General features: G+C 40.9%; 1 long non-coding RNA gene across 4 annotated transcripts in view; it reads right to left on the bottom strand.

Moving 5' to 3' along the window:
- Window positions 1-27,634, bottom strand: part of LOC119869295 — a 69,935-nt gene that overhangs the window by 17,432 nt on the left and 24,869 nt on the right. For 2 of the 4 annotated variants that reach the window (XR_005370746.1, XR_005370745.1), the window contains 2 exons: window positions 14,337-14,399; window positions 2,185-2,212 (listed from right to left, as the gene is read on the bottom strand). This is a non-coding gene — a long non-coding RNA (uncharacterized LOC119869295). Of the gene's footprint in view, window positions 1-2,184; window positions 2,213-14,336; window positions 14,400-27,634 lie in introns of those variants that run through there. The other 2 variants (XR_005370747.1, XR_005370748.1) reach the window with 1 other exon arrangement.

The following is a 27,634-nucleotide window of genomic DNA, read 5'->3' on the forward strand; positions in this document are numbered from 1 at the left end:
CTCAACCACTGAGCCACCCAGGAGTCCCGATATCTTCACTTCTATAATCCCTGACAGACCTAGAACAGCTTCTGAATAATTGCCATAAAGAAAATGATAATCCTATGTATGTAACAGACTAGAGACTCAAGTGTTTCTTGCTGTTGCTAATCTCTCTGGGTTCCCTCAGTCTCCCTGGATTGGCTTCTGAACTCTGCCATCACCAATGTAATAAATTCCCCTGCATTAAATTCCCTTTGTTGTGAACACTGGAAATGGTTCCTGTTTTCCTTTTTTTAGAAACTGATACATGTATTCATAAAAGTGCTTCAGACACAGATGAGGAGAGAGAACATAGTGGAACTGCAAAGGGACATGATGAGATCTCCCGGAGGAGAACACATTCAGAAATCATTGCCTTGAATCCCAGCGTGATCACAGGAAGATGTAATCAGTGAGATCCTACCTAAACCAGATACAAACTCTTGAATTATTTAGGCAGCTACCGATGGAAAAGGCCATTATACTCAACAGTTGACATTAAGAATCTTCATACCTCACATATGTACTATCAGTTTCTAAAACAAAACAAAATGAAAAACTATCAGCTTCTAATTTTGTCCAGGAATCTGATTGCTAATGTAAGAGATAGTTCTTTGAACTTGCTTCTTTGCACTCACATTTTTTTTTTTAAGATTTTTTTAAGCTAATGTACGATTTCCAAAGGAAGTACAACCTAAAATAGCAGCTACACCTAGTATCTCATCAGAAAAAAAACACAGTTTTTCCTATTTGGAGTCCCAAACAGGTCCCTCTGGAGATTAAATCCTATCATCATTCAAAGAAATGAGAAGATAAAAGGAAGAAAAACAACTTGGATGAAATATTTCTTCTGCATTTCCATAATTTGATTTATGTTTGATTTCCATGCAATATCTTTGATGATTAAAACAAACAATTTTAAAAAGGGAAAGAGGGGCAGGAAGAGGGAGTGAGAAGCCTGAGTAGCTCCTGACTGAAACTCATTCTTCTTGGGGACATGCCCACATCAGAAACTACTTGAGCTCATTCTTATAACTTAATAAGATGTTGTCAGATTCTTTTGACATATTTTTAGCTTTATAATTAAAATTACTTGATGCAAAATCCGTGTGCTTCATGTAAAGCAATTTATATTATCATAGTGTGTTCTATGATCTGCAGTTACTAAAAGCCATGTGTGCCAGGTGTATTGGCAGCAACTCTGGGCTGTAGCTGTGAGATGTGGATCCTGGGCTCATGTCTCTAGCTCATAAGCCAGGTGATACTGCATAAGTTTCTCAACGTACCAGGACTCAGTTTCCTTATGTAGAAAATGAGAGACTCAACCTTAACAGGTATTGCTATTAGATGTTACTAATCCCAGGATTTGTGTGGATTGCAGATCTGAAATTGGCACATCTTAAGAGTCTGTTAATTACCCCATTTCATTTATTTGTGGTGGCTAAATAATTAGAAAAGAAAGTCTTAGTCATTTTTCTCGAGGAGTCTCCCAGCCTCTTCTCCTACCTTCTGGGCTTCTCTATTGTTTTCTCTGATGTGCTCTTGGAATCTCCTTTTTCTGCTCCTTCCATCTGAGCATGGTTCATTCTTAAGTCCTTTCAGGTTTCCTACAGTTCTCACTCTAAATTTCTACCACACTATCTAATCATTTTCTTTTGTGCTGAAGAAATACACTGTTATGGGGAGGCTACATTCCCTCCAGTACCCTAAATGTTTACTTTTGCTACCAGAACCTGTCGGGAACATTATTTTGTCTTCCACGAACTATATTCTCAAAAAGACTGCTCTAGGCACCCTACCTGGCAGATAGTACCATATTCTAGCCAGATGCAGGGCATAAATGCCTGATACATACCATTTAAAAAGTGGACAGTTCATGATACAGAAGTGTCAGCCTTAAAAACAAAATAGCCAGTTATTTAACCAGCAAAAATAGTTTATTTGAGAATAGCAGAGGAATTACAATTTGGGACATGCAAGATATGGTGAACCATAGGCAAATCCAAAGAATAAAGGAGAGGGGCTTGCTCTTATAAGGGAAGGAAGGGAGTAGGGAGGGATTATTTTAAACAAAAGTCTGTTGGAGGAGAGCAAGAATTCAGGTAGTGGTGGTTTCTCATTGGCTGGGGTGTTGCTAGGCAAGAGGAAAATCTTCCTTCTTTCTTCTGGAGTATGTAAAGTAAGCTTCTTCCTGGTGGGGGATGTAAAGTAAGCTGTGATTAATGGTACATGAGTGAGAACTCTCCCTTCCTTGCTCTCTGACTCTATTTTGAATTAGGTTTTCTTTATTTTCACATTTGCCCCTTTGGATCTAGATCTTTCCTCAAATGCATCAGTACTCAAGTATCTGGTTATTTATTTATTAAATGTTTGTCTATGTTCCTTGATGCCAGGAAGGACCTTTCCTGAGAGTTATGTCCCATATTGCAGAGGAGAGCAGGTGGTGATGGAAACTATAGAAGCCACATTTGAACAACAATGAAAGTATAAGGCGGAGCTCTTAAGCATTTTCCACCCTCACATTCATACCTTGTCTAGATTGTATGCATTGTAAATCATCTCAAAGCATTGAGCTAACATCATTCTATTTTTAGTGCATCACTTCTGCAGAGATTTGACAGGCAATAGGTATGAAGTTTAAAAATAATTATGCAAAACAGAATTAAAAATAACATGTCAAATCCAAGTTATAGGACAGTTCTAAACCATGACTGTAAGACCTGAAAGTAGCCAACTGAACAAAGAATCAGGGAGAGTTGGGCAAAATTTGTTATAATCAGTGTGCTTGTTCCCTGATCTTGTATAATTGGGCTTCTACCTCTCTACTGGCATTTATTCAGATACAACAGGTGGTATTGGCTATTGCACAAATGCCTCCTTCTTCAGCAAGTAGGTAATCAAGGGCTATAAGATTGTCCAAAACTACCTTAGCCAGTGAGTCAAGTGATCATTGTTGGGCTGCTACTGCTTTGGCTGTGAATCTCTTAACAATGGGGAGAGATTTCTGATCATGGACATTCATTGGCACTTACTGTGACCCAAGGGAAAAAGGCTGTCCCTACTGAGGCAAACTCAGAGTCATGTGTGGCTCCTGGAAGTTGCTGTTTAAGATAGCCATGGAGGCTTAATGGGATGAACCAATGGGAGGACAAATGGAAAGCTTCTAAGTTGTTATGGATATCAAAAGGGACAGTTAAATGTCCTAATAAACATTGACCTCCAATTCACCAACTATCTAACATTCATATGCCCGTGAAAATACCATCCACCACAGACAAAAAAGAAGCCAGGAGGAGCACAGAGGCTCTAGATAAGGTCTGGTCATTGAAAGATCCATTAGCTGAAATGTCCTGATTGACCTTTTAGGCAAAGAACAACATTCTGTGAGGTACCATCCACTCCTAAAGAGGCCTTTTTTAAAAGCCTTGAAGAAAGAGTTAACCTTTTGCATCTCCCTTGGGTGCAGGGGGACAGATCATATTTAAATAAGGAAAAAAACATGGGGAACTGAATAGCATACGATTTTCAAAAGTGGAAGTGTTTAGTTGAGATAGTACAGTATGGGAACACCTGGCTCTAATATCCTAAGCCAATAGTTTACACTGGTAATCTTGCAGGTATAATTGATGTGGCAAGGGGAACTAAAGAGATTGTTACAGGTTAAGACCAAGAGGAATCAGATATCATGAACATATCCAACCATCAGAAAGGTACCCCTCTCCTTTTTTTTCTTCTCTCTTTTCTTTCAGCAGGCTCCACACCCAGCATAGAGCCCAATGTGGGGCTTGAACTCACAACCCTGAGATCAAGACCTGAGCTAAGACCAAGTCAGACACCCAACTGACTGAGCCACCCAGGTGCCCCAAGGTTTTCCCCTTTTGCAACAGATTGGGGAAAGTGAATAAAAGCATTGTCTTAAAGAAAGAGAAAAATAAGGTAAACAGGGAAAAGGTATACAGGTCTGAAGAAAAAAAAAAAGCTAACTTAAAAAAGGTATAAAAGTCTAGTCCAGTCACCTTGGGAAAGCTGTCTGCTTCAGCTGTCATCTGCTCCAATTCCTGGTAAGTCCCTTTCAGGGAGGGAGTCTTTCTGAAGGCATCCTTTCCAGTGATGAAATCTTCATCATACTCTTTAGATTATGATGTCTGATGTTTTTGTTTCCTGGGAGTGCACTTTGGAAAGTCTACTCTACTGAAGTACAGTTCTTTCCAACAGAAGCAGTTGGACTTAACCACACTGAAACTACCCCCTTTTATCAGTTGTGGATTAAAGTAAACTGGATGCAGTGGGCATCCTGGGAGTATCTCAAAAGAAGAGAGGATACGGGTTCCAAAAGAAGGAGATCTAAGATTCAGAAGAAGCAACGGTGGTGCTTTTAGCCAGGGTATTTGAAGAGTTTCTACAAATCTGTCAATTAAGTCTTCATAATCCCATTAGTCCTGGAAGTTGAGGGTGATAATCTCAGTGAAAATGCTGTAGAACTGGCCAAACAGCGCAAACTTGTCAAAGTACCTGGCCAGTCAAGTGGGTTCCCCAATCACCATGTAGTTCAAAAGTTGGGGGGTGGTTCTCCAAGTATGAAGGATCCTTTCTAATAGAATTTTAGCCATGGAGAAAGCAGTAGCCTGTCCACAAGGAGAACAGGCTCTTATTAAACTTATGCAAATAGTTTTATTACCATGAAAATAAAAATACTCATTGAGTTCTTGAATTCTTGAGGTATCAGATAGGGAGAAAAAGTCATTGTTTTATGTATGTTCACAAAGATATATTTTACCAAATTGCTGCAATTCACAGATAGTTTGAGAAAAGTTTCCTTTAATTCAATTCAAAGGTATGAAGTTACTAGAGATCTGTATTCAAAAGAACTTGTCAGAGTCCTTTTTATGAATTTCTCTGAAGGAGAAACACATTTGGTTTTGTTGTTGTTGTTTTAAAGATTTATTTTAGAGAGAAAGAAAAAGAGAGTGTGAGGGGAGGGGCAGAAGGAGACTCAAGCAGACTCTCCCCTCTGAGCTCAGAGCCCAACCTGGGGCTCAGTCCCAGGAGCCATAAGATAATGATCTGAGCAAAAACCAAGAGTCTGACACTCAGGCACCCCAAGATGAAACACATTTGTAAAAGCATTGAGTAAAGCAATAACTGCCTATAAATGGCAAAAGGTTTATTTTTCTTATTTTTGTGACATACATTTTATTTTTTTTTTAATTTTTTTTTAATTTTTATTTATTTATGATAGTCACAGAGAAAGAGAGAGAGAGGCGCAGAGACACAGGCAGAGGGAGAAGCAGGCTCCATGCACCGGGAGCCCGATGTGGGATTCGATCCCGGGTCTCCAGGATCGCGCCCTGGGCCAAAGGCAGGCGCCAAACCGCTGCGCCACCCAGGGATCCCTGTGATATACATTTTAAAATGATGACTGATAACATTATTTCAGGACATGTTGAGAATTTTAGAAATTGTATATAATTTGTGGGACACTTATATGAACACATGCCTATAAAAATATAAGGTAAAGAAGGTTTAGTGTTACTTTTGACAATGTTTCCCATGTAATTTAACATATCAAATAAGCCTCATTGGATTAACATCTCCCTTTTTATAAGGAAAGAGAATGAATCCTTTGAGATGTTCTAAGGGTCCTCTGAAAAAAAAACCAACCTAGTCCCTATAGTCTAAAAGACTTGGAATTTGGTTTGGGGAAGTTTGTGAAAAATATCAAAATGTTTTGCACAGTTGACCAAATAGGATCACAGGAAATTATAAAACAATATTTAATTATTCATTTAACCAAAGTGCCCAAAAGATTTCAAAGACAAGTAAAGGTGGCATGACAGCAAAAGCCTTAGTTCATTTTATAATCGTAGTACAATTAACATGTGGTGCTATATTAATTTCAGGTGTACAACATAATGATTCAACATTTCTATGCATCACTCCGTGCTCATGGAGGGAAGTGTACTCTTAATCCCCTTCACCTGTTTTGCCCATCCCTCCCCTCTGGCAACCACCAGTTTATTTTCTGTATTTAAGAATCTGGGGGTTTTGTCTGTTTGTTCTTTTAATAGAGAAAACTCAGCTTTTCTAAGTAATCAATGACCCGATAAAGAAAAAACACAGAATCTCTGTTTGCTAGACAAATTACATTAAAGATAAATAAACTTTGTTTACAATTTCTTATTAAGAGACCAATAATCCAAACAAATCCACAACAAAAAGTCATCCTTTTAACAGAGAGAAATTCTAATTTTGCATGAATGTATTCTAATATTAAAGCTGATTTTTAAATAAGTTCATTTTAATCTTAGCCAGCTTGACCACATATTAAAATTCTTTTTTAAAGATGTCTATTCCGCAAACTTTCTAGAACTTACTATTCTCTTACTGACAATGCACATCTTACTTTCTTTGCCTCCTTCTCATATATGGTCATTCTCTTCCCTCCTTATTGTCCCTACGAGTTTATTTTTACATAGATTAATTAGAATTCTTAACCATTAGAATCCTTAATTCATAGTGAAAATTAAGAAGTAAGCAATTGTGGACTGACAGATTTATAAATACATTTTATGATATCTAGAAGCATATGCCCTTTTCAATAGTACGGTCTTTCGGTGTGGCACAAGACATGATTACTTGCAGTCCCAAATTTAACTTTAGTTTCTCTGTAATAAGAAGCCAAAAGTAGATAAACCTCTGTTCAGTGACTAATGTTTTAGTGTTTTATCTTCCTTGGAAAATGATCCAGATATTTAATGAAATTCCAACGTTTAATTTAACTTAGCAGAACTCGACAGTTTCAAGTTACCAAAAAGATTTGTGGAAGCTACTTCTTTAACTACACATACCATAAAACATAATTATGGCATCTAAAAACTCTTATCCCATTTTTATCTGTCTTAATCATTCGTTCCCAACAATTATGTTTACATTACTCACAAAAACATTATGAGACATTAGGCAAAGTTAGTCATCATCTCAAGTGGATTTTCTTGCTAACAAGTTTTGTAACGGAACATGAATTTATTTGACTAGTAAACCCAGGTGGAATCAGTTATTTATTGGCATTGTATTTAATGCTGTTAACTCTGAAGACATGCCTATTTTTATTTAAGCAACAACTTAAAAGGAGCTTTTATTTATCGAAGATGATCTCAGCTCATGTGAACTCAAAAAATATTTGGGTTTGTTAATTTACATAAGTGCTTATTTTTCTTTAAGCCAATTAAATAGGGCTCTTTACAAATTAATTTTGCCAATATGATCTACAGGTAGAAAAATACCACATATCCATAACATACATAACATACAAATAGGCCCAGAGACCCTATACCTTTTGTTTAAAACATTTTAGCCATGTCTCAGTATGTTGGATTTGGGCTTACCTTAGTGGCCTCATTCTAACTAGATGACCTCTGTAAAAGGTTGTATCTCCAAATAAGGACACGTTCTGAAGCGCTGAGGTTCGAACTCTAACATAGGAATTTTGTGAGGGAGACACAATTCAACTCATAATGCCATGCTCCAGAAATGGCACCACACTTACTGAGGCCCCGTTTCCACTGTCTTACAGGTAGGTGCTTCTCAAGCTCCCCTGTGCCTCTAGTCACTCGGGGACTTTACTAAAGTACAATTTTGATTCAGTAGATCCAGGGTGGGGCCTGAGATTTCGTGTCTCTAATAAATCCCCAGGCCAGGTCACACTTTGAATGGCGAGGATCTAAAGCATGGTCCATAGGCTGTTTTCACTCTAAGGACAGCAGAGTATCACTGTCCTCGATGGAAACATGGCTCTGTCTCCAAAAGGGAAAGAAGCAAATGTCTTACATCTTAATACCAGGCTTGTGCTTAATGGAGTAGAATGTGCACCAGAGCACAGAGTAAATATTCATGCGTGGCAGTCAGTCATTCCCACGATGTGGAGCTGGGGCTGCCCGTTGTTGTTACTACAGTTACTGTTTTCATTTTCGGCATTGTAATCGCACAAACAAGTACAATATTTTCATGTATGCTGGAATTCATCTATCTGTTCAAAATAAACTTAAACTGGGCTGCTGAGGCTGTATGTCCCATAAATAAAATCTATGTTAGTTTAAAGCTGTGGAAATTGTGCCAAGATAGTATGTAATAATAACAGGAAACTGTGAAAGACTCCTATCAAGAGAAAAAACCTTAAAAAGGAAAATATCACTATGAATAAAAATATTTAAATGAAGATATAGACTTGAAAAAATAGAAAATAACTTCTGTGTTATATTGAGTTTTCAGAGATAAAGTTTTATACCTTTATCATAACACCAAGATATAATCATGTTACTTAGAGTTATAAACATAAAAGAATTATATCAAAATGCCTTGGAAGCAACTTTTAACACTGTTCACTAAAGAATAATACTATCTGATTCAAATATTTATGCACTTTTTAGCGCAGGTCTGTCCACTAGAACTTTCTGTGATGATAAAAATGTATTAGGTCTGCACTGTCTGTTATAGTAGCCACTAGCCAGTTACATGTGGCTATCGAGCCCTTGAAATGTGGCTGATGTGACTGAGGAACTGAATGTTTAATTTTATTTAGTTTTAATTAAATTTGAATTTAAGTTACCAATATGAAATAGAATGTCTTTTTATATTGGCTGCTTCAAAAGCTAGAACTAAAGGTAATTCAGACAGGTTAGTTTAAATGTTTTGGTGATGTGCTTGTTTCATAATCCCTTATATATATATTATTCACATTGAAATGTTTCGTATTCCCTGTAACTTTGTTCTGTTTTGATCCTGTAGCTTATTCGAAATAGCATACTGTACTATTGCAGTACCAAAGAGTACTGTATACTCTTCACTCTGAGATTTTTTACATTGGCTTTGGACCAAAACCAATAAAATTTTTAACTCTAGGTATAGTTTTATAGTACAGTTAACCATTATGCATGTGTGGAAACTATGCACTGTAATAATGTGTATGCACATCTCTGAGTATAAACAAGTGAAGAAGTAGCACCACACACACAGAGTGCTGGTGGACAGACACTTGTCATGTGCCAAACTTCCCAAAGCACAGACAGAGGAACCAGGGTCATGAGAGTATAACTGTGTGCTTTTATTTTGGGTTGTATAAAATTCTCCTGGAAAAGAAGAATTTTGGAGCAATAATCAACATTTAGAGAGAGAAAATCAAATCCGTTAGGCTGCCTGTAAGATTCAGTTCTAACAATTTTACCACATGCAACCTGATGTGCCTGTGAGGCATGAGCCTGTGAGGCTCCCATATTGTACAGACTGACTTTAGAGCCCATAGACATAACCTCTGTGCTCTCCCACCTCACAAAGTATATTAAATGTGTACAGAACTTTAACTTAATTCTCTGTTCTTCTATTTTCATTATTTAACAGAGTCACAGTTTATTGCATCATGCAAGCCCTGCAGGGCCACTATGTAAGGTATGGCCAAGCAGAAGGTCTGGGACCCAAAGGAAGTGGAAAGTGGAGTGAAGAAAAGATCTTTCCCTAAATGAAAATAGACACAAAAGGCACAAGACGGTAGCAATTCAGCTAAACCAAGTGGAAATAAGTGGGAGTGAAAATAATAATACCTAATCCTTACATAATGCTATGTGCCAGGCACCTGTTCTAAGTACCACAAGACCATGAAGTCTGAGAATTTCACTCTCCTTAGAAGCTAACAAGTTAGCCTGCCACACTTTCATGAACGCTGGCAGGAGACACGACACTCCTGGCTCAGAGACAAAGGACAGTTTATTACTCAAAACGATAGCCATAACCAGCATCTAGTTTTCTGAGCTCCCAATTTTATAAAATAACACAGGAAGGGCCAGGTGGTACTTGCACACACAGTGGGTTGAGTTGCAGAAAAGGAACTTTGAGCTTAGGAATGCCAACTCTTTATGATGGACAGTAGGCAAACCTACCTGATCATTTTGTTAGAGGGAGAAGCCACCCCTGTTCTCCAAGGCTGTTTGCTACATAAGCATCCTTGAAAAGAACGTTCAGAACAAAGGCTTTCGGGGCTTCTGCTCTACAAGATGTGCAGAAACGTGGAAGACCCATGAAGGATTGTCGCCCAATGAACACTTCACAAATATTTTTAATTCGCTTAACCTTTACAACAGCCGTGTGAGGTCGGTGTTCTCACGCCATTTCACAAATGAGGAAATAGAGGAACACAATGTTCCCACAGCTATTAAATGGCAGAATGATAAAATAAAAATAAATAAATAAATAAAAATAAATGGCAGAATGAGAATTTGAAGTCAACAATTGGGCTCCAGGAGCCGCATTGTCCAACAGGACCATTACGTGAGCCCTGTGTATCACCTAACATGTTCTAGTAGCCACAGTTAAAAAGTAAAATAAGAAACAAGTGAAACTATTTTTAATAATATATTTTATGTAACGCCATGTACCCAGGATATGATTTCAACATGTAATCGATATATAAATTATTCATGAAATAGTTTATATTCTTTTTTACACTTAGTCTTTGAAAACTAGTGTGTACTCTACACGTACAATACATTGTAATTCAGACATGAAATTTTTATCAAAACTACTTGACAGTTGAAAAAGTAGATTCACGTACCCAATTTGTGGCAAGTAGACTTAAAAGCTTCCAATAACTGAATCAAGTCTTGGTTTTTGAAGGTGTACTAATCAGGATGAAACAATTTAAACGTTCATTTCTTCAGTCACAGTAGCCACATTCCAAGTGCTCATCAGCTAGTGAACAACACAGTGGCTCCCATATTGTACAGACTGACTTTAGAGCCCATAGACATAACCTCTGTGCTCTCCCGCCTCACAAAGTATATTAAATGTGTACAGAACTTTAACTTAATTCTCTGTTCTTCTATTTTCATTATTTAACAGAGTCACAGTTTATTTCATCCTGCAAGCCCTGCAGGGCCCTTGGGAGAAGCAAAGAGAGGGTAGTGCAGTGGGGAAGCTCAGAGCACAGGCTCTGGTCAGACGGCTCAGCTCGACCCATCACTTCTTAGCACTTCTCGGGTGACAATCAACATATTTCCTGACCTCCTGAAGCCCCAATTTATCCTTAAAGTAGGGCAATAACACCTCTGAGGATTAAATGAAGCCATTCACATAAAGGGCCTGGCCCAGTGCTTGGCACGTAATTCATGCTAAATAAATGTCAGTCATTGTTTGGTAACTAGAGAAAATTTAACACGCCACCAAAAATGTTTAATAGTACCTCATTTTACGATGCCCATTTGCTTCCTGGAGAGAGGCCTTGTTCCCTCAGCGACGTGGCCCAATGTCACCCTCTAGTGCCAGAAACCTTGAACAGCAGGCAGCACATACCAAACCTCCAGAACACCAAACCTCAGAAAAGATGCCTTCATTACTTCAACTTCAGATGCTGGTTGGCTCCAGGTCCCCCAGGCCCTGGCCCTGTTCAACAGTATGCTGGCTTTTAGGCCAGTGCTTCTCAAACTTTAATGTCCTTTCTTACCACTTGCCAGCTAGTCTTGTGAAGAACAGTTGACTCACTAAGTATGAAGTGGAACCTGAGAGTCTATGTTTCTTTTTTTTTTTTTTAAGATTTTATTTATTTATTCATGAGAGACACAGAGAGAAAGAAAGAGGCAGAGACACAGGCAGAGGGAGAAGCAGGCTCCATGCAGGGAGCCGGACATGGGACTCAATCCTGGGTCTCCAGGATCATGCCCTGAAGGTGGCGCTAAACCGCTGAGCCCCCCGGGCTGCCCAGAGTCTGTTTCTAAGCAGATTCTGATTCCAACGTTGCTGCCCCATAAACTCCTCTCTGTGTAGCAACATTTCTGGAAATTCTATTTCACATTCCAACTTTTTTTCAAAAGTAACCTCCAAAGTGTTCGACTAAAAAACTACAGGAATAAACTAAAAATTGTCTTCTTCTCCTGTAGGCCTGTGCAAGGGGAAAAGCCTTAAATGAATACGGAAGCTGAGAAACACCTGAATTTTAAGGATGGCTTCTAAGAACTATGCTCTTAGCAAGAGAAGATGGGGGTGGATGGACCCCAGGGCAATGCTTATTCTATTGACTTCAGAATGTAATTCAAGATCATGTATTATTCTAACTGGAAATCTATGAATTAATGATGACTAAATGAGTTACTCTGTGTTCATAGTTCGAGGCCCAGGGTAACTTGGAGTAGATAATGACATAGTGCTGGGATCACTGGACCAGCACTGGAAATTAAGTCAGAAGTCACTGATCAGTGGTCTTCCCAGTGCCATATTCAAGAGACACTGGAAGGTTAACATTTGGAAGATGTCATGATCTCTTGTTATTTCATATTTGGTAAAATAGATATAAGGATAACTGCTATATTTCTGCAAATGTTAAATAAGGTAACATTGTGAAAGTGTCTCAAAAATAGTGTTCCACACATATAGATGTAATTCATTTGAAGTCTGACAGACAAAATTGGCCATTATCTCTTTGGCATAATAGACAACACCGTTTGGTTCTTCTGTCTGGTAAGGAGAAAAGGGGGAAGGGAGATTGGGGTTTCCTTAAATGTGTCTATTTCTTTGAAAACCTTATTAGGGTTACAATGACTTAATTACTACAAATTTCTAGGTATTTGTGTTGCCTCCCACAAGTGACTGCCAAATTCATGATAATATTTATTCTCATCTTGTTTTCAAACATTTATTTCCGATGATGAGTTTAATACACCATGATACAGTCATATTTTGTTGGTAAGTTTGCTCATTGTCTAGCCAGACTCACTATGTTACCAACTTTGGTAAAAACAAAGTCCACAGGATTTTTCAAAGGCATGCTGAGTATCAAACATGGCAATCACATAGGGGGCCTATAGCATTTATCTCAAAGTGCCGTGATATCATTCTGGACATGAGTTCACATTTTTTTTACCTACTTTCAACCCCTGTTCCCACCAAAGATATATGTGCAGACTGGCCTCTGTACTTCCTTGTTTCTTCGTAAGAAATGATTTGATTTGTTCCTGTTGGCTTCTTAGAAGCTTGTTTTAAAGTGTTTTGCTCCCACTTGTTCTGACTTAGGATCTCATATTAATGTGCTCCCCCTAATTGATCCCATCTACAACATGAGAAATCAACAAAACATTCATATCAATGTATTGTACTTACTACAACATAAAATGAGAAAGAAGTTTGATTACCAAAGTTTTAGAAAAAGAACCAAAAACTGTTGTGCCCAAGATTGCGAATCCGAGAAACCACCAAGGAGCCGACACCAATGCAAGTGCATGAAGGTTTATTTACAAGCTCGAGCTTGGGTCCAAGTGTACCCAACGCAGCGGAGCAGGGACTTGGACCCCGAGACTAAGAGGGGTAGCAGCTTTATAGGGGCCAGTTGCCAATGGGATTGTATCATACGCAGAAAGTTGCACAGTCATGTCGGTTCACATGCAGGTGGCCGATTGAATTACATTTTACCCTATAGTATCCATTTGAGCTGGCCTATTATTTTGGCCAGAATCGGTGGGCAGTTTTGGTGGGCACAAGCGGGGGCGGGGCGGGGGGGTTTACATTGTTATGAGCCGATTTCCGATTTGGGTGTGCCTAGCAGCTTGACTAGGGTGGGGCAGCGCCTTAAGCAATAAGCAAGTCATGGGGGGGGGTAATACAGGAGGTGGCAGGTGCAGCACAAAATGGAGTTAGTACTGTTCTGCTTGTCCAGGGGTAGGGGATTTTTGTTAAATTTCCTGGGTCCCACAAAACAATATAAACCCAGCCCTGCATCTCTATAATGAGAGAAAATCAAAGAAAGAAGGTACAAGAGATGAAGGGAAAGAAGAAGGAGAAAAAAGAAGGAAGGAGAGAGAGGGGAAGAAATTGGGAGGTTTCTTTGCTATACGCTTTCTCTTGCTTTTTTTTATAAGATTTTTTTGCTTTTTATTTATTCATGAGAAGCACAGAAAGGGGCAGAGACACAGGCAGGGGGAGAAGTAGGCTCCCCGTGGGGAGCCTGATGTGGGACTCAATCCCAGGATCCTGGGATCACAACCTGAGCCAAAGGGCAGATGCTTGACCACTGAGCCACCCAGGTGCCTCTTTCTTTCACATTTATATAAAACAACTAGACATTAGGGCCAGAAAACACTGATTTAATCACATGATGGTGTTAAGAACATTTACAACAATGCACCAATTGATAAATAGTTACTGAAGAGCAGTCCAGGCCCTGTTGGGAAGACAAAGGTGTAGAGGGCAAGTTCTTCTTTCTCAAAATGCTGAGAGACTGTGGGAGAAGGGAAAATATGCAGACTTAAAAGATAATATTATTTGTATCTCAAAGTACTTACCTGGCAAAGCAAATTTTTAGGCTTAAATCCAACCCACTTCGATTATTCGCCTGTGTTTGGGGCCTGAGTGAAGAGAGAAGGGTGAGATCTTGTGTTACAATTAAAATTCCAGATGAGATTTTTCACTCAGTCCATTAAATGAACCCATCATCATTTGTCACCCTGGGCACCGTGGAGATTCCCTGCTCTTCCCATTTGCCTATATCCAGACTGACCAGACCCTCAGGCCAGCCAAACAATCTTCCCACCATCACCGTAAGTGTCATAAGCTCCTGCTTTCAGCCTCTTTGATCAGCCTGTCAATTCAACTCCACCTCAGGATGGATACTCTTCCTTTCATTATTGCGTTTATGAGCTACCTCACTAGAAGCAGAGACAGCCACGACATGTACATGCCCAGATTCAGAAAAGTTTACTCACAGGCAGGCAGCCTGGGCCAATATAAATGTGGCATTGTCAGACTGCTACAAACACAATATATTTAGTTAATGTTTCTATGAAGTTAAATTTCCTAACAAAAAGATACCACCTGAACATCACAATAAAAGTGAAACAAGATTATGGAACTTTTTGATATTAAAACTTCATACTACCAGTCTTTCTTCATTATCTAATTTGCTTCTCTACTCAGTAGGGAAGAGAAACAGCAAGGCTAATATTTGCAAGGAATTCTTATCTGAAAACCACCATGTGAAGATACATCATTACTCTTCCTTTAGGAGACAAAGTGCATTTCACATACGAAAAAAAAAAGCAGCTTTTGAGATCCCCCCCCAAAAAAAGTCTACTTGGAACACTTTGATTGAATCTATTCAACCTCAATTCTACTTGTCCCCAAATTCCTTTCCAAGCAATTTAACAAAAACACTTGTAGCATGTGTAGTGAAAGTAGAGCTAATTAAGGGAAAAAACTTAAAGGGAGCCCAAACTGTTCAGGAAATAGCTCCTTACCCAGATATAAAACATTATATGGAAAGCTAATGAGTAGCCAAACGTCTCACTATCTGACTAGGTAAAATGCGATCCAGTGATCAGTCAGTGGAGTATCTGCAGCAGAGAACTCCCTTGATGTACCCACTGGCCTGCCTCGGGGGCTCGGGGGGCTACAGGAAAGACTAGACAGGGCAGCAGACCAGAGGGAAGGAAGGTCCTTGCTGGCACAGCCTGCATTTCTGCAATGTGGGGCTGGGTGGTGGGCTTCGAGGACAGGAAGGCCCAGAAACGCAGGGCATGTCAGAATGTCTGTGTCTTCCGAATAGGAACTAAACCACTGGAGGAATGTTGACTTGGGAGGAAGAAGGGGGTAGGGCAGGCTTCTCACCCTGCTGTATGGTTATTGTTGCGTTCTTTTTTTTTTTAAGATTTTATTTATTTATTCATAAAGATGCAGAGAGAGAGAGAGAGAGAGAGAGAGAGAGAGGCAGAGACACAGGCAGAGGGAGAAGCCGGCTCCATGCAGGGAGCGTGACGTGGGACTCGATCCAGGGTCCCCAGGATCACGCCCTGGTCTGCAGGCGGCGCTAAACCGCTGAGCCACCGGGGCTGCCCTATTGTTGCGTTCTTTAGAGACTCTGTGGGTCAAGGGGAAAGATATTGCACAAATTCTGTGTTTTTAACAAAATTGAGTTAAAGCATCGGTTTATCCTGGCTTTGGGGCATTCATTCAAAATTCCATTAAACAATAACTGCACACTCACTTTGGGCTCTGTACAAAGACAGACAAAGATCCAAGCCTGGAAGAACTTTCCTACTAAGGAGGGAGACATAGTAGAGAAATTCACAATAGACAGTGAATTTCGGAGTGATTTGTTATATATTGTAACAAATGGCATTGTGGCTGGCTGTATCCTCCAAGGTGGCCGCAACAAGATCTCCTATCCCACGTGCCTTCCTGGGGTCAGCTCGCATGGAGACATAAGACTTATTGCCCTGATCTTGAACCGGGGCCAATAAGAAGTAGAAGTGAAGCTGCAAGCCCTTCAGTATCACCACGTCATAAAAGGTCATGCAAGTTGCACTTTGCTCACAGGAACACTTCCCTTTTGAAGCCTCAACCATGATGTAAGCAGCTGGATTACCCTGAGGCCACTATGCTATGAAGCAGCTAAAACTAGCCTGCCTGGAGAGACCTTGAGATTACATGAAGGAGAGTGCTGCCCAGCCGAGCCCACGCTCCTGGCCCCCGTGCTGTTCCAGCTCCGGTCACTTCCTAACTGCAATTGCATGAGACACTCTGAACAGAAGCCACTCAGCCAAGCCTTTCTCAATCCCTGTCCCAAAGAAACTTAGAGATACATTAATAGAATGATTGCTTTTGCTTTAAGCCTCTAAGTTTCGGAGTGATTTGTTGTACAGTAGTTGATAAATAAAGCAGTTAAAAGGAAATGAACGGGGTGATGGCAGAGAGTAATGGGAAGTGAGAGCTACCTGAAATGGAGAGGTCACCGAAATCACGTCTCAAGAGGAGGATGTGAAGCATCTGGAAAAGGCCATCCAGACAGAAGCAACACCCAAGATCTTGAAGGAGGAAAAGACCAGTCGTGGTCAGGGGGGTCAGTGTGGTGAAGTATTGGAAGCAAAAGGAAGAATGAGTTGCATGTAGTTAGGAGACAATCATATAAGGTCTTGTAGGCACCTGAGAAGCAGTATGGGTTTTTAAGTGCGTTGAAAAGCCTTTGGGTGATTTGAAGCCACTAACTAACACCAGTCCAAACCATTACTACAGACGCCTTAGTTCCAAGGCTCTCCCTCCAGGCCACCTGTCCCAAAAATGGGCCTCGGTATCCTATGGAAACTGAAGTTGACTGACATCAATAAACAATACATCCACCATCTCAATCAGCAGTGTCTGCTCATAATGCAATGGCAGATGTCTCTTTTATCTCAGAGACTGGCACCCTATGTTCTATACAGGGTTTCCTGCTGACCAAGATGTCCAGTTTCAAACCCTCTCAACTGTGCATAATCTTCATACTTATTTCCAGACAAGGAATTTCATTTTTGCATTTCCCTGCAGACCCTCCTACTGAGTAGAGACTTGTTGAATGAATGACTTGCTAGAACAATGCAAAACCATTAAAGACACACCAAATGTTTGATTTAGTAGCCAACTCTGTGCATGCAATAAAATGCAGCCTGCAAACCCTGCTCTTAACCCTGCAAACTCCATCCTTAACTTATCTTGATGGGTTCTTCTGGATGAAGTCCTTTGTGCTAAGGGCCTTCAATAAATCTGCCTTGATTTCTGTTTTTGTGGAGTCTGTTTTTTAAATGGCATTTGGAATTTAGAGACATTCCCAGACATCAGAGTTCTGTGAGCAAAGAAGGGAGGTAGAGGGGGAGTGGGATGAGTTGGGCAGGTTGGACCGGGTGGTCAACTGGTTCTTATCATAACTGTTTAGTTTCATTTACATTTTTCTCTGGGTTTCTCAGGTCCAGGGCAGTGTTATTTGATGTTGAACACCTGCCTTCACACAGGGAGAGCTGCAGCTAGCCCTGCCAAGAGCAGCATCGACACTGCTGCTCTATAGAATTGTGTAACAGGGCTAAAAGATGGACACCCACAAGCTCCCATCTGCTTCATGGGATTCCGGTTCCAGAGGAGTCACCTTATCCATGATTATAGAAGAGAAGACTCTCTACTTGTGCTTTTAGTGCTTGTTGTAAAAGCAAGCTTGTCAGCACACTTAGGCTACTTGATTTTGTTCATTGATCATTTTTACAGGTCTCAATTCACTCTTTAAGGAGACATGAGTGAAAGACAAGAAAAACCTAGACTACATTGTGCTACGCTGATTCTCAGGGAGTCCTTGGACATACTCTATCAGAGCTGTATTAAAACTGGAAGTTCTGCAACTCAGAGAGCTTTCCATTCTGAGAATCCAGAACAACTCACAGGTTACTAGATAATAACAGTTATACAGGAACCTCGAGAATGGCACTTCTCACATTTTCATTTCTGTACTAATTGCCTGGGCATCTTATAAAAGGCAGATTCAGATACAACGGGTCTTGAGTGGGACCCAAAACTCTAACAAGCTTCTAACAAGCTTCCATGGGATGTCGATGCTATTGTCCAGAAGCACACTTGAGGTAGGAAGAGTCTAGATTCCAGATTCTAGTTTAGACTCCAGATTCTACAGCCCATGCCCCAGGACAGTGGTTCCCAAAGCATGGTTCCCAGACCAGCAGCATCACTGGGGAACTTATTAAAAATGCAAATTCACAGGCCTCACCTACTGGATCTGAAATTTCAGCAGCAAGGCTCCTCACTCAGTATGTTAGTGAGCACACAGGGGATTCTGATGTACAAAAAAGAGTGAGACCTAAGGCACTATCATGATTCCCTCACTCAAGGGGACATAAGAATTTTTAGCCCCTCTCTCAAAACTTTGATCTAATAATCAACAACTCTAGAATCAACAAGTTTGATGTATTTAACACAAATCTAGAGTTTAGAGTTGAAAATCATTTCAAAATGTTTCATCATCACCAGAATGCAATTTCCATATAAAAATCCTCAGCATTTTTCACATTTAAAAAGATTAATTGTTTAAAAATAATATGATCTCGGGACAAGTCCAAAATCCTGAAAGCCAGGCTCTTAATGCCCAAGTATAGACGCCAAGCCAAGGAGCACTGGAGTTCTTGGAATCTAGGCACATCTTTGAACATTTCTGGGGGCCTGGTGGTTATCCTTAGAGGGAGGTGAATAGATGGCTCAGGGATATCTCAGGTTGAAAAGTGGTGGACTTGAGTCATTTCTTTTACTCCAACGGAGTAGGCCAAATGTAGCAACCTCCTAAAATGATTGGCAGGATCAGTAGTCTAGCAAGAATTAGACCGCCCTCCTTGCGTAGGCTGGAAAAACACCTCTGACCCCAGACCTTGAGGCAAAATTTCCAGGGTTGCCAAGACCCTGTTAACTGTCTATCACCTCTGAGAGTGTGAAAGGGCAGGTTACCTCTCAGGTCACCAGAGAAGGTGAAATCTGGAGCCTGTCCAGGCCACAGGCCACCACCTGAGACACCCATGAATCAGGCTTAGAGCCTTCATACCTACTCTGATTTCAGCTTTCACAACTGGGATCACTTTGCAATTTCAGTTTTAAGAGTGATCTTGTGGAGAAATACATAAACCCCTCACCAATGCCTCCTCAACTGTAACTGTGGGAGCACAAGACCTTGCAGCAGAATAGTGCTAACAGGATGTTAGGCTCCTACAGCCCGTTTTGGCCTCTGAAGCCCTCAAAGCACCAGCCCGCACGACCTCTCCACTCCTTCAAACAACTTCAGTGAAACAGAAACATCATGGTCTCCAATCCTCATCAGACGAGAGAGAAGAGAGTGTGTTTGCCCAGGCCTCATCGGAGCTTCTGACTGGGCTCAGGGCTCAGCGCACCAAGAGAGATTTGGGTGCCCAAGGGCGCTCTGGAAGAGGGGAATTAAAAAGAAAAAGGTCATCCTGAGAGGAAACAACTCTGCTTGTGATGTAAGCGACATTAATCACGAAACCAGCAGAATTCCCAGGCAACAGAAAGAGGGCAGGCTTCCGGAAATGTTGTTTTTGCGTCAGAATGTGTATTTTTCTCTCTTCATGTCCTGTGCTAGTCTTTCGACGGGGTCGGTGTTGGTTTGAGGGGAGCAGGGTTGAAGGGAGGTTCCAGCTCTCTCCATGTTGCTCAAATTCATCTTGTGATGTGCTGCCTGAGGGTCAGTGGCTAAGCTTACACTTAAGATCCTGATACTTGGTTTCCTGATGGTTCCCTATGAGTTTCCCAATACCACTTTTGTAATCCACATTTTATTTATGCAACAATTACAAAAATTTCCCCAAGGGGGTCATTGAGGATGTTATCAAAAGTACCTCAGGTTTTCTGAACTGATAAGTTAATATCTAAAGCTTTTTAGAATGCTGTGATTGCTTTTCTTTCTTTTCTTCTCTCTCTCCTTTCTTTCCTTTTTTTTTTCTTTTTCTTCTTTTTCTTTTTCTTTCTGTCTCTGTCTCTTTCTCCCTCTCTCTTTCTTTCCTATTTTAAAATGTCAAAGACTTCCTGACATGCTTTGGCCATGGAAATGGAACATATTTTCTCATTAGGTTAATTAATGGCTCTGCTTGGGTGGCATAATTTGGTGTAAGTTTCCTTTTAGAATTCTGTCATAACTAAAAAGGATCTTATTTTTGTTATGTTTTGTGGTGTCTTTAAATTTTTATGACTTCTACTTTGTTTAGTCTGTGTGTAATCCTTCTTTTGAAACCTAATGTCCTAGAAAATTTACAGTTTTCTCTCAAAACTGGCACTTTTTACATTTTATAGTGATTCCTGTTTCTTTGGTTCTCACTAGAACTTCATTGAAGTCCTTAAGGTATAATTCGCAGCTCAGGGAATTTATGATTACATCGTCAAAGTCAACTCCCCAAATGCAATATATTAAATCTGACAAGATGCTGTTCATTAATCTTTGAAATACAGCCAGGTGTGATGTAGTGAAGGGAGCCTTCCAACTAGGAACAGCTGAGGAGCTCCAAACTGCCCCCCGCTGGGGAGGATTCCTTCCTGCTCCCTGCCAAGGCTGCCTGGGTGGGGAGGGAGCCCGCCAGATGCCTTCCTTGGCCAACCGCGGGGTTCCCTGGCTTTGCTGGTGTTCCTGCAGCCCTGCAGCGGCTCACTTCTCTGTGCCTTCATCCAGTCAACAAATATTTATTAGGAGCCCGCTTTGTGCCAGGCACGAGGTGGGCCTGGAAAGACCGTGGTTACCCACACAGAATCAACCTTTGCCTCATGGGCTCATGGCTTCGGGCCCAGCCCTACCAGCTATGAACAAAGGCCTCAGAGCTCCTTCAGTCGCTACCATGCACCCATGCGAAACACAGCACACCAGTTGAACGTGCAGCATCGCTCCTGTCCCTGACACACGGCTTTGGTGCACACTGACTTCCATCCCCTGCCAGGGGGCCTGCAATACAACCTGATGAGCCAGCGCCCTGGCTGGGCTCTGCACACGGTACGGCAAGGGGGACAGCCAAAGCCACTTTGGGGGCAATCGGTGGCTAGATAAGCACTGTGCCTCTAGAACCGTGTGGAGGGGAACTCTAGATGAAAGGCAATGCTTCTTAGAGGAATCTGTGGACCCTTCTGCCTGCCCATAGGAAACGTGGCCAGCCAAATGCGGCATGGTATTCTGGTTTGGATTCTGAAAGAGAAAAAGGCCATGAGTGGAAAAAAGGTAAAATCCATACAAAGTCTGGAGTTCAGTTAATAACAACATGCCAATATCGATTTCTTAGTTTTGTGTAATGTGCATCGCAGTGTAGATGTAACACTGGGGAAACGGGGACAGATGTTTAGAAACTCATCACACTATCTTAGCAACTTTTCCACGATTCTAAGACTATGCCAAAATAATAGATTTGTTTTTTATTTTCATTTTTTTTAAAGATGTATTTACTTGAGGGCAGCCTGGGTGGCTCAGTGGTTTAGCACCACCTTCAGCCCAGGGTATGATCCTGGAGACCCAGGATGGAATCCCATGTCGGGCTCCCTGCATAGAGCCTGCTTCTCCCTCTGCCTGTGTCTCTGTCTCTCTCTCTCTCTCTTTTTTCTCTCTCTCATGAATAAATAAATAAATAAAATATTTTTTTAAAATCTTAAAAAAAAAAAAGAAGATGTATTTACTTGAGCAGGAGAGCACACATGTGCACAAGGGGAGAAGGGCAGAGGGAGAGTTTCTTCAGGCAGACTCCCTGCCAAGTGTGGAGCCTGATGCAGGGCTTGATCCCATGGCCCTGAGATCATGACCTGAGCTGAAATCAAGAGTCAGATGCTCAACCAACTGAGCCACCCAGGTGGCCCAATAAGTTTATTTTTTAAATGTTTGTTTATGAAAAAGAATCCTTAAAATGAATAATAAGCTACTAAAAAAGAAGAGCACATAGTTGGTGTTAGGAAACCATCTAGCTCCCAGTGACAAAATACAAAGTTTTCTGAAGCTAAGGAGAAATATACGTAAAAACTCCAAACCTTGGAAACGGATGGTCTACGAAAGACAATACTCTGACTGGACTTTTCCCTCTCTCATGCTATTTTGAATTTGCTCTCATTGGTTTTAAGATCACCTTTCAAGGCTTGTGTAAAATGAACAAGTATGTAGTGGAATCTTACATTCCAGGTTAAAGAAGCAAGATTCTTACAATTTTATTTTTTAACTCTGAATTTACAATACTCGTTCTTTTATTCATTGCCACCTTCCCTAAATCTCTTTTCCTTTCTCTCTCTCTTTCTCTCTCTCTCTCTCTCTCTCTCTCTCACACACACACACACCCCAGAACATTGCTGAAACACAGTTAGCTCGTCCTTTCGTGTATGCACACATGCTCTTCATTTTCCTATATTTGCCTAGCCATGTAGAAATTTCTTTTTAAGTAACATAAGTATTTATGTGTGCAGATTGAAGATATTCCTGGCTTAGAATTACATTCAAAAAGACTTGGCTTGCAGCATCCAATAAATGATCCTTGTTTTTGTTAGACTTGTTACACGGTGGGGTAGTTACACAATATGTGCAGTACACACTCCCACTTAAATCTTTTCAAGGAGAATTTTCTCTTTCAAAATAGAATGGTGGTGATGAAGGCAATTTTTTTAGCTAGTTGCATGCTTGAAAAGATAATGGTTTTGTAAACCAAGTATAAACCTCTGAACAAACTGCTGGCTGCAATACAGTTTCCTCCAAGAGCAGAGACAGCCTTTCTTTTTCTTTTTTTTTTCTTTTTTTCCTAAGTAGGCTCCAATGCAGGGCCTGAACTCATGACCCTGAGATCAAGACCTGAACTGAGATCAAGAGTCAGGTGCTTAACCAACTGAGCCACCCAGGCTCTCCAGAGATAGCCTTTCAACATTCTAATGATGCCTTGTCTAAGATGAAAACTTCTCCCCATCAAGGGAAACAGATCATAGAATTAGACTGTTAGTGCTGGAAGGATTCTTAAAGATCATCTCATGTAATTTTATTGCATTAAAGATGAGAAAACATGGGCAGCCCGGGTGGCTCAGTGGTTTAGCGCCGCCTTCAGCCCAGGGCGTGATCCTGGGGACCCGGGATCAAGTCCCACATGGGGCTCCCTGCATGGAGCCTGCTTCTCCCTCTGCCTGTGTCTCTGCCTCTCTCTCTCCCTGTGTCTCTCATGAATGAATAAATAATTAAAAAAATAATAATAAAGATGAGAAAACAGATGGGGGCTTATGCTGTATTCAAGGCTTTGATGACAGAGCAGAACCAAAACCAGATACCTAGATCCCGGGCCCACGTACTCCCGCTCTGTGCTGCACTGGAGTGACATCCTGGGGCCTAAGCCCTGGGGGCTTTCAATACAAAATCTCAAAAAGTTTGCTTTGTGCTCCATACCTTCATCATTTAAATGAAATAATATGTGCAAACAAGTCACTGATGAACTGGGATGTGCACAAACGTCCTCTCTGATGCTGTTGTTTTCATTATTAGTACCTCCAGTGGGCGAGGAGAGGGACATGACGCATGCAAATTCCACAAATTCTATCCTGGAAAGACAGGCACACTTGACATGCTGATAATCATCTTCTGTGCTATCCCTTCTGATTCCATTGCTTCCCCGTGGGATTCCCTGTTCTCTTGAAGAAACTGCTTTTTAAAATTCCTTTCCTTCTTTTGGACTTTCATTCTCTCTCTTTTAATATGTATATAAGCCGACAAGAAGGACTCACTGAAGAACAGGGCCCAGGTTTCTAGAAAGGCTCTACAAATAGGAAGTAAAACCACATCACACTATTTATCGGCCAAAAGTAATAAACCCAGCCAGCCTCAGCGCCCTCTTGACTTCGTCAGCAACTAACACTCCTCATTTCTCCCTTTCCTTGCAAAGGCAAAGGAAAAAAAAAAAATGCCAGGCAAAGAATGCCAGGCAAATCAAACCATGGGAAAAATAACACCTTCAAACTGAGGGCAAAATTCTCCTTTCCAATCCCTGTTGCAGATGTCCCATCCGGTATGCTTGGCCAAGTATGCTGCTCTTGGAATAAGATATGGAACACAGGTTAGAGAGAAGATTTTGGCCAGAGATTCGTTGTTAATTTTTAATGCATAGTTGTAAAGCCTGAGAAATCTCACTATGATTTAGTTTCAGACACTAATCAAAACATACCCATGTGAGATAGTTCCTCATACATCTTTAATAAATATGCCTCTGATTTCCCACAAATTATATTAATTAGATGCTCCTCAAATCAGTGAGTCTGTGCTTATCATTAATTGATAGAATAAATGGCAAACTTGAGATTCAATATTCCAATATTTGCCCCAAACAGAAACTTCCAGGGTGATTGCAGCCTGGAAAAGCCATTCTTGATTCTTGCCTTTTTGGCCCTGGGAATCCATCTGCCTCTTCTCTTTCAAGTCAATAAAGGATTGTTTGAAGACAAGCAAAAAAGGCCACCTTCTTTTTTTTTTTTTTTTTTTAAGATTTTATTTATTTATGAGAGACACAGAAAGAGAGGCAGAGACACAGGTAGAGGGAGAAGCAGGCTCCGCACAGGGAGCCCAATATGGGACTCAATCCTGGGACCCCAGGATCACGACCTGAGCCTAAGGCGAACGCTCAACTGCTGAGACACCCAGGCGTCCCAAGCCTACCTTCTTAATGTCAGCTTTCATCTTTCTCATCAACCAAGAGTAGCAGCTAAGAGAAGAAACACACAACCACTTGCAATGAATCACCCTTTCTGAAATACAGGGTTTTGGATTAAAAATCAAATACTCTGGATTTTAAATCCTGCTCTGTTGTGAACTCACTGTCTGGCATCTCCAGGTTCTCAAACTCCTTCTAAGTCCTCCAACATTCTGTTTTTAAAATAAGGATAGTTTCTCCCAGTCCTAATATTTTCTAAACCTCAGAATGAGATTCTTGTCAAACAGGTAGGAGTATGTAAGTATCTTCCAAGATGCGGTCACATGGGTAGAGAAAGGCACATACACACTTTCATCTCTTGAAATGGTATTAATAGGGGCAAATGAAAATTCTATGACCAGAAGAAGAAAAAATCTTCCTGATTAGGACACCAGTTGTGTTCTACTCATTTCCCATTCGCCAAACATTGTCTTTAACTGCCCTTCTTGTACCTAGGGTTTCTTCCAGGAGAGGGAAAACAGAACACTCCAATACATCCAGGAAAACCTTTTCTCCTGTGATTAAAATTTGACCAAGAAGACAACATTTTAGAGGTGCTGCTTCATGATTGATCCTTGTTTTAAAACAGGTGCTGTCACAAATCAGGAGTTGGCAGGCACCGAGCCCATATTCTGCATGAGACTGTATGCTCCACACTTAATATTAGGCACTCAGCCACGGCACTTAAAGAGGGAGATTGTATCCCTTCTTAGGGAGGAAACTAAGGCACAAAGAAGATAACTTGTCCCGGGTCATTTATGTGTAATAAATGCTGACTTAGAAATTTAAATCAAATGTGCCTAGTTCCAAAGCCTTGCCTTTATGGCGGATGAACTTGTTTGTACAAGGTTTTGCCTCTTAGAAAAAACTTAGCTTATTAATGGTATCAAAGTCAAGTTTCCTTTCTCTCTCTCTCTTTTTAAAGATTTTATTTATTTATTCATGAGAGACACAGAGAGAGAGGCAGAGACACAGGCAGAGGGAGAAGCAGGCTCCAGGCAGGGAGCCCCACGTGGGACTTGATCCCGGGTCTCCAGGATCACACCCTGGGCTGCAGGCGGCACTAAACCGCTGTGCCACTGGGGCTGCCCAAGTTTCCTCCCTCAAGACAAAAGCATGCAGAGTCATGAGATCATAACACTTTATCAGGCACAAACTATTGAATTCAATGAGTACTAACATGAAATCAAAATAGAGGATAAGAGAATAATTGCATTTTACAGGTCTGAAAACCAGTGTGTGATGGATCCAACCAATGTTTCAAAAGTCACCAAAGGGGTCGGCTTACACAGCCGACTAAGAAGATTTCATAGTGGTCATTCTTTTCAAGTATTTCCCTACCTCACCCTAGCTTCCACCACCCAGGGAATTTCAAGAGGCAAAAGAAGCATGGCTGGCAGAGCAGTGGGTCAAAGGCAGGACCTGCAGTGCTGCAAGGGCCACCAAGGTGAAACTCAAAGAACCACCCCTTGAGAGCTTTGTTTTCACGCCTGAGAGGCTTTTTGAAATTCACTGACTGGGATTAAACTCCCCAAATGTCTCTTCATCCCTTCCCCCCTCCACAGACACAGACTATTTATTTACTTCTCTCCACCTCCCAGATCTGAAAAAAACAGGGACTGTAAGTGGGAAGTGGCAGGAGGAGCTTCCAGGTGTCCTAGGCCAAGAGATTAGAAGAGATCATGTTTCAACTCCCTACCGTCCCACCCATTTACTCGGCCCTACCGCACCCATCACTCACCCTGACAGGCACACCTTACACCTTTGGCTATCTTCATGGAGGGTGTTTATAAATAAGGGCACCTGTCTGTGAGAGCCAGACATTCATGGGAGCAGCCAAGGAGACAATAGAGGATATGTTTGGGTAGTGTTTATGCCTGAATTTTCCCAACAGCTGGATCTGCATTATATAATAGCCTATATAGGCTTTTGTGACGTTTGTGTTGCAGGAGAGAGAAAGGAACAGGTTCCCTGTCTTCGTATTGGAGACACATCCGTAAACCTGTTGCATTCTACAGCAAGTGAACCAAAGGTAAACATCTAATAGTACTTGGAACTCTACTCCTTCTCTGTTAGGGAAGGTTAAAACATGTTGGTTAAATGAAAAGCTTGGCTGAAACTAGATTCTTCCCCAAACACAAAAGAAGGTTGTAATTTCAAGCATTTTCCTCCTTGGACTTAATCGTGAATATTAAGTATTGGTACCCAAGTGCCAGAGTAACAAAGTAAAATAAAGACCACCCATCAACTTAATTCCAAAAGCTTATTTCATGCAACTCAAGCTTCAGTTATCTGAGAGTGAGTGATGCTATTCACAACTGCCCATAACAAAAGTTAAAGCGTTTATGGTAATTTGACTTTTTCATTTTTCACCAGTTTGCTTTCAGATAGCTGGGAAAATATTTTTCACTTGTATTCGATGACATGATTTCTAACATATCTTGACTAATTTCTCAATTAGCCAGGATCACCCCAAATGCCACTCACACTGAATCATGGGCCAAAATGTCCAAAACATAATTTGAACCCAATAATCCATGAGATACTCCTTAATAGAAGCAACTGACTCTGTGTTACATTTGTAGTATTTGCCACATCTT

This window comes from Canis lupus, chromosome 15 (genome assembly GCF_011100685.1).
Source record: "Canis lupus familiaris isolate Mischka breed German Shepherd chromosome 15, alternate assembly UU_Cfam_GSD_1.0, whole genome shotgun sequence".
Classification (NCBI taxonomy): Eukaryota; Metazoa; Chordata; class Mammalia; order Carnivora; family Canidae; genus Canis; species Canis lupus.